At 39.4% G+C, this 14,493-nt stretch overlaps 1 protein-coding gene across 18 annotated transcripts in view; it reads right to left on the reverse strand.

The window, feature by feature from the left end:
* erfl1 (Ets2 repressor factor like 1) overlaps positions 1–14,493 on the reverse strand; it is a 112,972-nt gene that overhangs the window by 21,675 nt on the left and 76,804 nt on the right. For 13 of the 18 annotated variants that reach the window (XR_005208960.1, XR_005208961.1, XR_005208962.1 and 10 more), the window contains one exon: positions 3,229–3,345. The exons of the other annotated variants lie outside the window; for them this stretch is intronic. The gene's annotated coding sequence lies outside the window, so the exon portion shown is untranslated. The remainder of the gene's footprint in view (positions 1–3,228; positions 3,346–14,493) is intronic. 18 annotated transcript variants of the gene reach the window in all.

The raw sequence follows: 14,493 nt of genomic DNA on the forward strand, positions 1-14,493 counted from the left end.
TCTCATTTTACAGCTAAACAGTACGCTACAAGATGTTTCTGAAAACATTCAAGGTGAGAAATAATCATTACAGTAACAGAATATTAATTCATGTTTGATCAGCGCTGCCTAGTCTGACCGTTTGATCGGAGTTTGCGAGTGATTGACAGCTGCTCAGAGACGGCAAACTCCAGCTCGGCTCTGATTGGTTGTTTTAATCCAGTCTGTGAAATCTTGCAGATGCCATTAGGAGCACCGGAGGACACCTGAGGACACCTGAGGACACCGGAGGACATCGGAGGACACCAAGGCACATTACTTTTTTCAGACTACCTGTCTCATGCACTACTGTCAAGATATAGTGACCGTTTTATAAAAATAACATTTTGTAATCATAATTGCTCCATGTCTACCCACTGCAGCTTTAATTTCATGATAATTGTTTATCAACACAATTTGGAACTGATGATGTATTTCAGACGTCTGCTGCAGAAAATGACAGATTAACATCAGAGACCCCAGCTGTAAAACATTGTTAAATACAATGGATTTTCATTTGTTCTACATCTGTGATTGCTAGTGTAAATTCATTGGAGTTTTATTGAAGTTTGTTCAGAGGGGTCTAACATATACCGTCTATGGTTTGACCTCTTTGGGGTCTAATTGACCCCAAACAGAAGGAACTATGTTAGATGACATATTGTACATTTCTTTGTCTGGGAATGACTTTTTGGCAAACAAAAATATATATATATTTGTTAATGCATATAGAAATACATGTGTAGATAAATAGAAACAGAAATGCTTTACGGTCACTTTCGTATTTAGTCATGTTCAAGCCTAGCTTGTGGCAATGGGAAGGGGTTCAAAACTTCTTCCACATATTGAGTTTTGAATGAGGTCAGAAGAAAGGGGAAAACTGCTATTATTATTATTATGACACATGCAGCAGTGGGGGTCAGTGTGACCCCAAACAACAAGGAAATAAAGCTGATTAACACAAGGATTAATAGTGCCCTTATTAGTCACCGAGAACCACAACATAATCCCTTGCAAACTAGTGTCTTATTTTCCACACTTTTACCCGAGGAAACGCTCTTCTCTCTCTCTACTCATCCTCATCACGGTCTCTCTTTATCCCCCCCCCTCCACCCTCCCTCCCCTCTCTGGTCAGTGAGTTACTCTCTCTATCGCTCTCACTTCCCGAATTAACCACTCAAGAAGTCACCACCGACTCAATCAATAGCTCATACATAAACCCTGCTATAATCGCTCCCCCAGCCCGTCTGTCTGCCCCCCTCTCCCCTCCTCTCCTCACCCTTTAGCCCCTTCTTCAGCTTCTAACTGGCACTCCTCCTCTTCCTATCCTCCTGTGTCCCACTGTTTGTCTTTTCTATGTCCTGTCTGATTATTTTAGACACTCTCACCTAAACATCAAGCCTCTGTCATAAACACAAAGGAGAGCAATCAAGATCCTTCTCTTTAAAATGTAAAAGTCCTCCTCAAACCTCTGCTGGTGCATCCTGTGCAACTTCTCAAAGAGCCTGACCTCGTGCAATTTTGACCCAATTATATGAAAAGAAATGTCTTTTCTTTGAATGACAAAAGTTGCACACCATGTGAGCACATGACCAAAACCTATCCCTGACCTTAACCAAAATATTATATACCGAAGCTTGTAAAAAGTCACATTATTTTGCACCTATCTCACAAATATAAAATATAAAAAAATGACACTTTTTGTATAAGATTTTGTGCTTTTGTGAATTCCAGGACTTCCTTTTTTTGTTTTGTTTACAGACAAATTTATAATATATTTAATAAATACAATATGTAAGACCTTGTCAGGGGTAGAACGATAAAGTCCTGTACTTGTTTCTATAGTTATCCCTGGTGTTTCAACAGTCCATCAATCCTTTATCAAGACTGAGACATGGTCTCAATGTGTGGCATTATGAAATAATTTAAAAGAACTAAAAAAGTTAGAAAATGAATCAACTGATGAACCACAATAGCAGCAGGCTGCCATCATACACCCTTTGTAGCTACGAAAAGTGATGCAGCATAATTCGGACATCCCACAAAATCAATTTGTATGTAATCCACATAATCAATCAATCAAATCATCAATCTTTATCAAGACTGAGACATGGTCTCTGTAGGAGCCAAATTCCTCATTTCAGAATATGGTGAATTGTATCTTTGTTACCTCATTAGATATTCAGTTTTTTAAACTCTTTGTGCTTTAGTAAATGGGTTTATCATTATATTTAACTATGGAAGTCCAATATGAATGCGTCTGGCACGTGTAAATGGTGTCATATGCGTGCCAACAAAACATATGCGTGGAACTATGTGCTTAAGTTGAACAGCATATTTAGTTGTTTAGTTTGTCTGTGGTTGGATATCAGGGTGATAAAGTACTTCTATCAATGCGTGGCATTATTAACTATTTGAATAGACGGAACTAAAAAAGTTAGAAAATGAATCATATGAACAAACAACCGATAAACCTCAAGTGTACAATATCTACAGGCTGCTCTCATACATCGTTCGTACCTACGACAAATAGTGCACTATAATTTGTATATTCCACGTAATCAGTTTGTATGTAATCCATGTAATCGTGAGCTAGACTTTGACTCATTGACAAAATGAAGCGCATGCAGTCCCCATTACTATGAGGACACAAAGAGTTATAAAAGGAAAATTGTGGGGCAAAAGTGACATTGAGTCACTTTTAAATTGGGGCCACCTGCAGCATCTTCAATCACTCTTTTGAAATGCATAAAGACGCAAAAATGAAAAATAATCCCATCCCATCTGGACTTGTTGTGCTGAATACTTAGTCTGAAATGTGACCTGATGCTACTTTGGGAATATTTTTAACTCCTCTGGTTTCACTAACCCCCACTATATTCCTTTAGGGACTTGGTATTTGTGTAGCATCCCTCTAAAATTTATTACAGGATCACAGTAATTCTTTTAAGTGCGAGGGCACTATCGGCCCATGTTAGTGTGTCCAGCCAGAGTGGGCCCAGTATTGCGTTATAGCAAAGACAAGGAGACATCAATATTGCATTATCTCATGTTTAACTGTGAGACACAGATAGTTGTTTTGGGGGCCTTAAAGATATTGTATTACCAAAGGAGATACAGGCAGACATCAACACACACACACACAAACACAAGAGGAGAAAAAAAAGGGAATAACACAGAGAATTTTAAAATTATAAGGCCTCTACACACCCTCTGCTCGTTCCCCTTCTCTCTCTCTCTCCCTCTCTCTCTCTCTCTCTGTGTCTCTCTTCTTCTCTGCCTCTCTCTCCTCTCTCCAAAGTCTTTGATTCGTCCGTACGGTTTGATCTGCGAGAGAGCGAGTTTTGTAAACACATTTTTCACGATCATATAGCCACGGGCAAGGGGAGCGTGAGGCGCGGAGGAAGAAGAAGAAGGAGAGGGAGAGAGAGAGAGAGAGAGAGAGAGAGAGAGAGAAAAACACACACAGAGAGAGAAAGAGAGAGAGAGTGTCTGTGTATGTGAGGGACGTTTAATGAGCGTGCAAGATGGAAAGACAGACTGACAGAAAATGCAAGGATGGAGCCTCAAATATGACTTAGGTCTATCTGCTATATACTGCACAGAGCAACAAAGACACACACACACACATGCATGCAAAACCACACACACACACACAAACCAGGGAGTCCAGACTGATGGTTTTGGCACAAGTAAAGCATCACAGAGGTTGATGAAATGTGAAGCAACAAGGAGAAAAAGCAAGTTATTCAGTTTTCCTCATCATGCAGAGGGGGGTGACACTCCAACACTGTGTTTCCAGATGTGACACTTCCTGACTGACTGGTACATCCATGTAGAGTCACACACACACACACACAGAGAGAGAGAGAGAGAGAGAGAGAGAGAGAGAGAGAGAGAGAGAGAGAGAGAGAGAGAGAAAGTGATGCATCTCGTTTGGGATGATGAACACAGAAAACAGAGAGAAAAACAGATTATGGGCCGAGCCAATAAAACGCAGAGCACAGCCAGTAAACACACCTCGGTGTAAAAGCTGAACTAATAAAGGTGCGAGGCTCTCATTCCTTACATTTTTTTCACTTGGTTGGAACACTTTCTTTTTTTTTTTCATTTTAGCAGCTGTTAATCCGGTTAGGTTCGATTGGTCTCCGGTAATGACGCTAACCCGTCGCTTCTATATACCGACTCGTCTCCACGGGACCCGGCGGGGAGGAGGCGACCTCGGCTCGGTGAGGAGCGACAGAGAGACACCGGCGACGGTGATGGACGAGGAGGAAGAAGAAGAGGAGGGAGAAATGTGTGGCACATGTGCACTCCAAGTGTTTTGCATCGTTTGTGTGTCCAAAACTTTCAACACTTTCCCTTCATATTTGCAGGAGTGTTAACGAGACTTTCCCTTCATATTTGCAGGAGTGTTAACGAGACACATGCACACACAAACAAAAAAATCACACAATATCCGGGAGGAAATTTTGACTTAAAAAAACAGCTTAAAAAACAAAAAAGGCTCGTTTTTGCTTCATCTTACTGCACATCCCTTAAAAAAATAAAAATAATAATAAAAAAAAAAAAAATCACACAAAACTCAGGAGGACATTTGGACTTCCTTCTTGGAGAAAAACAGCTTAAAAAAATAAAAAGCTCGTTTTTGCTTCATTTTACTGCACATCCCTTAAAAAAATAAAAAAAATAATAATAATAAAAAATCACATAAAACCCAGGAGGAAATTTGGACTTTCTTCTTGGAAAAAAAACAGCTTAAAAAAAATTCAGTCAGTTTTTGCTTCATCTTACTGCACATCCCTTCAAAAGAAAAATATATATATAAAATAAATAATAATTTTGAAAAAATCACACAAAACCCAGGAGGAAATGTGTACTTCCTTCTTGGAGAAAAACAGCTTTTAAAAAAATTCAGCCAGTTTTTGCTTCATCTTACTGCACATCCCTTCAAATAAAATAATAAAATAAATAAAACGATAAAATTTAGATTTATGCATGGATTACAACTCGTCCGATGTTGCACATGGCCAAAAGGTTAATAATAATAATAATATGCATGATTTATTATCACACAATAATAATAATAATCATTATTATCATTACACTAATAATAATAATTATAATATAGTAATATAATATATCATAATTAGCATTTATATTGAGTCACAGCCGAGCGCATGTTGTAACTTTTCTGATGAATTGGCTCCTTGGACTCTTGTTCGCAGCACGGTGCTGGGGTTAGACGCAGGCCATCACATTTAAAGTGCTTTTCCACTCCGAGATTTGTTTGTTTTCCTAAAAGACGCGGGGAAACACTCCTCAACAATTCTGCAGAAATCCCTCGCGTCAGTCGTTAAAAAATGATTTTCTTTTCATTTTTCCTTTCCTTCCATTCTTTCTTTTTTTTTTTTTTTTTTTTTACTTAGCCTTACTGCTTTTTTAGAAAGAAGAATAGCTGCAAGCAATAAAGTTGGTTGTCAAGAATATGTGTGTGGTGTGTATGTGTGCATATATTGCAGTGCAGTGTAGCGTTTCCTCTTCCTCTCTCTCTTTCTTCTCTCAGTCTTTTTCTGTCCGGGGAATTGTTCTCAACGTCCACAAACACATTGCAAATACCCGCCGGCCCAGCTGCATCGATTTCTAATTAGACGCCAGGATAATCGTTGGAGAGAGATGAAAAAAAAAAAGGAGAGAGTGATAGCGAGACCGAGTAAATAAATATATAAACAAATTAGAGCCCAGATTAATTGAATGAATATGAGCATTAAAAAAAAGAAACAAAGGTGATCTTGGCGGATAAACCTTGCACATGGACTGAACGGGAAATAAGGCTTATATACACACACATACTCACTCACACACACACACACACACACGCACACGTACACACGCACACACACGCGGAGGAAGGATGCAGAAAAAGGCGATTGTGATTGGGGAAATCAGGGACTACTTTTTTGTAAAATGTTTGTTTTGCAATTACTGATAGGTGCCCCTTATATTGATGTGATAAAATAATTTTATATTTTCCCATAAAAAGTTCACATAAGTTGTATGTCAGTGCAACAATGGACAACCCATGCAAGAAAACGAGGATGCTGCTGCAAGAATCTCGCCTTGAAAAGCAATTAAAACGAATTTCAATCAGAAGAAGTGGAGGAGTATGATTATAGGGCTGTGTATTATTGACAAGAATCTGGCGATAAGATAGTATATCGTGATACTGGGATTACGATTCAATATATTGAGATATATTGCGATAATGTAAGTAAGGCGATATATTACGATTTTTTTTTAAAAATATAATTTTAGTAAAATCTGTCATAGAATAAATAACACACCACCATATGCATAAAATCTGAGTAAATAAATAAAAAGTTCACATAAATTGTATGTCACTGCAACAATGAATAATCCATGCAAGAAAATAAGGATGCTGTGCAAGAATCTGGCCTTGAAAAGCAATTAAAACAAATTTCAATCAGAAGTGGAGGAATATGATTATAGGGCTGTGTATTATTGGCAAGAATCTGGCGATACGATACGTATATCATGATACAGGGGTTACCATTCAATATATTAGGATATATTGCGATACTGTAAGTAAGGCGATATATTACGATTTCTTAAATCCAATTTTAGGAAATCTGTCATATCATAAAATAACACACCACCATATGCATAAAATCTGAGTAAAAAAATAAAAAGTTCACATAAGTTGTATGTCACTGCAACAATGGACAATCCATGCAAGAAAACGAGGATGCTGTGCAAGAATCTCGCCTTGAAAAGCAATTAAAACAAACATGAATTTCAATCAGAAGAAGTGGAGTAATGTGATTATAGGGCTGTGTATTATTGGCAAGAATCTGGCGATACGATACATATATCATGATACAGGGGTTACAATTCAATATATTGAGATATATTGCGATACTGTAAGTGCGGCAATATATTAAAAAAAAAAAATGTAAATCTAATTTTAGGAAGTCTTCATAGTATAAATAACACACCACCATATGCATAAAATCTGAGTAAAAAAAGTTTACTTTTTATTTATGCAATCAGATCAGTGGGATCTGTATTTTTCCAGTCACTGTAACATCCGACAGCACTACTTTGAGAGGACACATACACTGAGAGGGTGCAGCTCTTTGCTAATGAAATGAAGTATTAACTTAGTTAATCTGTGCATGTAAACTATTAATTAAAAATCAATAGTGTTTTTGAGAATTGATACAGTATAAGAACATTATTTAGATCCTGATGGGCAAAGTTGGCACCTTAGCAGCCTCTGCCATCAGTGAATGTGTGTGTGAATGGGTGAATACTGACATGTAGTGTAAAGCGCTTTGAGTGGTCAGAAGACTAGAAAAGCGCTTTAAAAATGCAAGTCCATTTACCATTTACCATTTAGTAAGACATAATATCGCGATATTCTATATTTTTTTTATAGATATTTTCTTACACCCCTAATAAATATGATAATAAAAGTCTGACCTAAAAAAACAATACAGGCAGATCATATATAGGAATATAGTCTGCAAAGCATGAAACTGTGACAGCAATCAACCTTGAACTAAAGCCACAGCTGGATTATCCAACTTCTCTCCTCTTCAGTCAAATTTCCCCCCTCCCCCCTCCTCCTCCTCCTCCTCCTCAGTCTCCTGACAGAGTGTGACAGGGGGTTAGCCGGAGAGCTCAGGTAGCTCGTTTACTTTAATTAACGTTTCATCATCCTCGGAGCAGGACCGCGCACCGTATATATACTCTTTCATGCTGCTCCGTCTCTCATCCCTGTTCTCCATCCATTCATCATCAGCCCTCCACCTCTCTCTCTCCTCTCCATCTCTCTCTCTCTCTCTCCTCCCCACCTTCGGGCTCAACTCTCATCTTTTCTTCAGCAACTCGCCATATATCGCCCCTTGCTCTCTGTCTCATGTCCACTCAGGCATATACAGGATAATAATTCAAACACTTTCCTTCCTTTGCTCCTTCCTTACTTCCCTCCTCTTCCTCTTCCTCCTCCTCCCTCCCTTTTCCCCCCAACTTTGTTACTTCTTTCCCTTCCTTACAAATCCTTCTCTTCCCTCCCTTTGCCCACCCCCTCCCAATAACATCTGTTATTATCTGCAAAATCATCATTTTTTAGGATGCTATAGTGCAAATAAGCTCGATAAGGATAAATGTACGCACAGACTATGAAGTATTATAATCATTACTGGGATAGAGTGGTCGTTCAGGATGGACACAGTGAAGGAGGGAGGAGATGAGAGGGAGGAGGAGGGTTATTGATCAGTATTGACCGCCTCTGATCATATAATGGAAAATAAACCTCCAGTCTGTGATCATCATCAGGCAGCCAATACATTTTTAGCTCTTTCAGTGGCTTAGTTACCTATATCGTTTCTATAAGAACATCTTTATATTAGTATTTATTTTAGATATAATAAACCAACAAAATTAGGTCACAGAGTTTTAAACTGTGACTCATTTTTCATTTGTCCTTGTGTAGGAAGAGAGATCCAGCAGGGGAGAAGTGGGCTACAGCAGCAGATGAAGGTTAAGTCCACACTTTGAGTAGTTTTGTGCACAATAAATATTTAAATGAGGAGCTTCTATATAGGCTATAAACAGCATGTTATTATTCTTTAAAGTTCGGCTTACTTCTCTGCATGATTTGCTTCCAGTTGATGGGCGAGTTTATTATTTATACTTATATTAATAATGAATACGTAGGTTAATAAGATACTAATTACAGGTTTCTCCATTTTAAAGTCTGAAGTAACTCAGACTAAAGTTGATTAATACAAAACAGACACTCCCCCATAACCCACCAGTCCCATAGTGTAAATCTCGCTCTCTGAGAACTGACAGAAAGGTTTAATGAGGTTAAACCGAGTTATCGCGATGTTTGAGGAAAAACAGCTTCTTTTGGAAGATGAGGGCTAAATGAAAAAGTGAAAAGATGGCATGATGAATTGGTACAGTATATTTAACTATACTTTTGAAATGAGCTTTGGAAAGATGACTATTTAGACTTAGAGTTGTCTCTTTTGGCTGAAGGCTCTGCTCATTAAATCATTTCTCTGTGTCTTTCTTCTTGCAATAATTGGCCCTCGCTCTCAGTTGAACTTTGAAACATTTTCTTGAGAGTAATGGTTGTTTTAAGTTTCACTAAACTTCCATGTAGGCTAATTTCGATTCACCAGTTTTGGACAATTGGGTTCATGATGCTTCATCTTAAATGTAGGCCACTACAGGTTCATTGTGCTAATTGCAATGATGTAATTACAAATATTGTAGAATTAAAGCCTAAGAGGTAATCCTTTACTCTAGGCATGTTTGTATTGATTATTCTGATTAGCCTATCACAATAATCCTATAATAATGATTTTGGATTATCATACAACAGCAGACATTCAAGGGATACACAAATGGTAAATGGACTTGCATTTGTATAGCACGTTTCTAGTCTTCTGACCACTCAGAGAGCTTTACACTATGTCAGCATTCACCCATTCACACACACACATTCATACACTGCTGCCATGCAAGGTGCCAACCTGCCCTGAAATTTTGGGTTTAGTATATCTTGCCCAACGACAGTTCAACATGCGGACTGGAGGAGCCAGGGATCGAACCGCCGACCCACCGATTGGTGGACGACCCGCTCTACCTCTGAGCCACAGCCGTCCGCAAAGTGATTCTATTGTAAAAATCCAAAGATAAAAAGTTGAAGGATAGTCAAATCACATAAAAGTGTCGTATATATTTTGCTAACTTGTTGTTAATGAAAAAAGGAATGATGAAAATGAATCAATAAAAGCAGCAGTAAAAACTTGAGACCATCACAAACCAATAGCACTGAATCCCCTCAGAGTCGGCTTAGAGCTGGCGTCTGATGAACCGGTGGAAATGGCAGGTGTTATATGAAGCAAAAAATAAAATGAGAGAAAAAAAAGTAAAGTAAATGCAGTTAGACTCATATGGTTCAGTGTGGTCTCGGCGGGACTCGAACACGGCCTGGGACTCAGCGTGGAGCATTTTGATAGTTTAAACAGTTTAAAACACTTACATTGGTAACCGGATTTGTAGCCTTGTGGGGCTAAGACCTTGATGAAATCCTCTGTGCCCACTGGGACTACAGAGGTGAGTGCTCACATACAAATTGCCATTGATAAAGAGAGAAGGGGAACATCACAAACCTTAAAACCCCATCCCTCTCACACTAAGAAAACTCTCCTACCCAGAGTGCAGTGCAGCTGGCACCACCTGGGACTTGATTCACATTGCATAAAAATGTTTCTGCTTTGTAATCGTTTTCAATTTAACCATTTATTTTTGACTGGGGATCACCCTACCACAATGTATGCAATCAATATTGTGTGACATGTGGAAAAAATTCTGCTTTGTTGAACTGCGAACATACCAAGTGTTGACCTTTGAGAGTGCAGCGCAGCCAGTGACTGCTGCTGCTCTAAGGTGCCATCAATAATGGAGGACAAACTACAAACTGAATTTCCAGAGATGCACTATAATTGGTGTCATACAGCAGCCACACAGAAAGCATTTGCACGACAAAATGCCTTCAAATGGAACAAATGATCACGGTGACATCAGGACAGGTAATTAGGACTCAATAATAACCGTGAATAATTAACCTAAGTAGTATTTGAAATAAGGGGATATAGTCATTATGATGTCCTGGATATAGGCCTGTTACCGGTGGCAAGATTGGACAAAGGCGCCAAAAGTGTGGTATCTAAAATCATGCCACCAAGTGAGTTGCAGAGGTTGAACATTGGACTGTAGCTAATAGCCAGCAGGGTGCGACTTGGTTGCAAAAAGAAGTCAGATTGTGTAGAAGTCTATGAGAAAATGACCCTACTTCTCACTTGATTTATTACCTCAGTAAATATCGTAAACATGAGTTTATGGTCTCAATCGCTAGTTTGAAGTCTTCTTCAATACAGCATGATATTCATTTAGTAAATTATGGTCCCATTTAGTGTCAAATAGACCATAAAGCAGGGTATGCTTTAAGGAGTGGCTACCTTGTAATTGACAGGTCGCTACCACGGCGTTGTCCGGTCTGGGAGTTGTCCGTGTTTTTGTCTTACAACCTCAACCTTTTCACAGTGTGTTTTCAGTTCACGAAAGTTAATTGTAACATTTTGGTGGCCTAAAAATGTTACATACAAAATGAAGCATTCGGTTGTACTTAGCTCCACCCTCTCGTGTCACTTCTGGTTGCAAAGAACCAAGATGGTGACGACCAAAATGCCAAACTCGAGGCTTCAAAACGGCAGTCCACAAACCAATGGGTGACGTCAGGGTGACTACGTCCACTTCTTATGCAGTCTATGGTCTGCAGTAATGTGAATGTCCCACAACAGCGAGCATAACCAGATACTTAAGGTAGGCAGATATTAGCTTATTGTATGAAGATATTTGTTTATATAAACAAACAGATAAAACACAACATAGACAGAAGCAGATACAATAAGTACTGAACCTGCCTTCAGGGATTAATCTTTTAGCTATAACCTGTCTGCATTCTTAGCAGAACTTGAACCACAGAAACATCTTACTGAATCTCACCACCTCCAACTTGAACATACAATTTCTCATAGATTCTTGTGGTTTAATCATTTTCAATCTTGAGTCTAGTCACAAGCTTTGGGTTTGATGGGTCTATATAGGAGTGTAAGAAAATATCGATACACTTGAGTATCGTGATTTTATGTTTTGTGATACTGTATTGATTCTCAAAAACACTATCGATTTTTAATTACAGTGGCTCAAATTGCACAAAATGTACTGCTATGTTGGATGTTACAGGGGCTGTGATAAATGCAGATCCCACTGTTTTGCTGATTGCATAAAAAAGTTTAAAAAAAAAAAGAATCAGATTTTATGCATATGGTCACGTGTTGATGTTAGATTTTAAAAATCGCAATATATTGCATTGCTTACAGTATAGCAAATTTATCACAATATATTGAATTGTTACCCCTGTATGATACGTATTGTAAAAACTGGCACAGCTTTAGGTTGTTGAAGACTGAGAGTATAGAGAGAAACCTTGGCAAACACCTGGTCAGTAAAACCTCCTATTACATCTCTTAAGGGTGTCTATTATCACTTTTCCCTTTAGTCCATTACTATTAGTGTCTCCATATGATCTAATAATAAAATGTGGGGGCGTCCGGGTGGCTTAAGGGTTTAAGATGCTGACCTCATAAACGCAATGTCCCTTTTGTTGAATGTCATCGCACCTCTTTATCCCCCTCACGTTCTGACATCTCTCCATTGTAGCTGTCAAATGAAGGCAGAATTGCCAGGAATAAAATGAATTAAATGTGGTCCAAGAAGTAGAAAGGCTGTTCAGTGAGCGATGAAAAGAAAATAAACTACTGGCGTATGCCAAAAAGTACAATTTCACAAACAGAGTTCAACAAGCACAGATTGTAAATTAATGGACATAACGCCTCCGTGATATTCTGTCGTTCACTTTTCTTAAGAACATGCTTTTGACTTCTGTCTCTTCTGTTAAGATTGTTTCCATATTTACTATGATGTCTTTTAATACTATCTCTGTCTCTTCCCATTACACAGACCTCCTGGAAGTCATATATCCATGTGCACACACACACACACACACACACACACACACACACACACACACACAGACTAGCATGCTCACAAAAATTCAATCTGTGTTTCCATCTCCCACTCTCTCTTATACAGACACACACAAGCAAATGTACACACACACACACTCACACTCGGCGCCCGTCTGCCTTGGCCCCCGTCGGCCCTCTCGCCTGTGTGTGTGCGTGTCAAATCGAATCTCCACCTCAGTGCGTAGTACACCTGCTGTGCCGGCATATAATGCGCTGCATACAGTGAGTGCACGATGACGGATTACTGAATTAGACCAATAATGACAAGTGACACTTCTGTTACCGCTCCCTGAGCCACTGCAGAGAGACGGGGAGAGGTGTAAATAAAGAACAGACACGGCGACACAGAGAGAGAGAGAGAGAGGGAAGAAAAAAACAATAGATCAGAGACAAAGGAAGTCATGGAGATGGATTGGGAATTTTCAGCTTGTTCTGTAGAAATAAATAAGTTCTGTTTCATTCGAGTGCAACTTCTATGTCCTGTATCTTTTTTTCCTCTCTCTCTGTTTCCACGGTGATACTCAGTTGTCATGGACTCGTGATGGCAGCTCAAAATAGATCCATATCACAATCACTGGTGACAGTTTTTTATACCAGCGTAAACCAAAACCTATTGTTTTCTTTCTCCTAATACAAATTCTCGTGGGGACGAGCTCCCACCTGGACTCAAACTGGGCTTGAAAGTTACATGTCCTCAGCTAAACTAATATCCAGGCAAAATTGCAGCAACCTTACACATGTCTGGCAAGACAGAACTGCTGTGAGAAGTTTGGACGTGTTTTCTTAATGAATATACATGAAATGTAGAGCAGGGTAATTTGTGAGTGTCCAGCATGTTGTAGACCGGGGCAGAGTATCTGCAGGATGTCTGGCCCCCCCATGGACCCAGGTCTCCGCAGGCCTGTGCTCAGGATACTAAACCATGCCAAATGAGGAAGAGGAGGTGCAATCCTCCCAGGGACCACATGAATAAATCAGCCTACCACCCGGTGCTTCTGTATCGGGGCAAAGACTGACTAGAGGAGTATGCAAACGGAGAGACGTACACAAACACATGCATTCATTCATAAACGCACTCATGCAGAGGAGAAAAACAGGGACTTTGTAGGTGTGGTACGTGTGAAACACCAGTGGCTCGTTTTTGGGGTTAGAGACAGACTTTATGATGTGAACATCAATGAGAATATTTGTGTTGGCGCCATGTCAATGATGTCAATTTGACCGCAAGGCTCATCATCCTGCCTGTATTGTATCATAATGGAGAATCAGGGGGGGATATACGCCTGCCAAGTCCTCCAGTCATTGTGCCACAGTCGGATTTGGTTTGCAAGCCAACCCTTAAAAGGTGCTTTCCAAAACTAGGGCGTAAGAAAATATCTATACACAAGTATCGCAATATTATGTTGTGCGATATTGTATTGATTCTCCAAAACACTGTATAGATTTTTAATTAACCTCAGCCTGCTGTCGGTCCCAGGTGCTATTCAATCTTTCGGAGGTTTTAGCGGCAGTTTTAAAGCTAGAGTGAAGTTACTGGCATTGTATGAAACTAGAAAGCCTAAAGAATCAATTGGTACCAACCATGTCATACTAGCTTCTTGCAAAGGATAAATCACGCTCTGAAGTTACGTTAAATTTTGGCGAGGAAAAACTGGAATGACGATTTTCACAGGGGTTCCGTGACCTCTGACCTCAAGATATGTGAATGAAAATGGGTTCTATGGGTACCCACGAGTCTCCCCTTTACAGACCACTTCATGCCAATCACATGCAGTTTGGGGCA

Source organism: Sebastes umbrosus, chromosome 11 (genome assembly GCF_015220745.1).
Source record: "Sebastes umbrosus isolate fSebUmb1 chromosome 11, fSebUmb1.pri, whole genome shotgun sequence".
NCBI lineage: Eukaryota > Metazoa > Chordata > Actinopteri > Perciformes > Sebastidae > Sebastes > Sebastes umbrosus.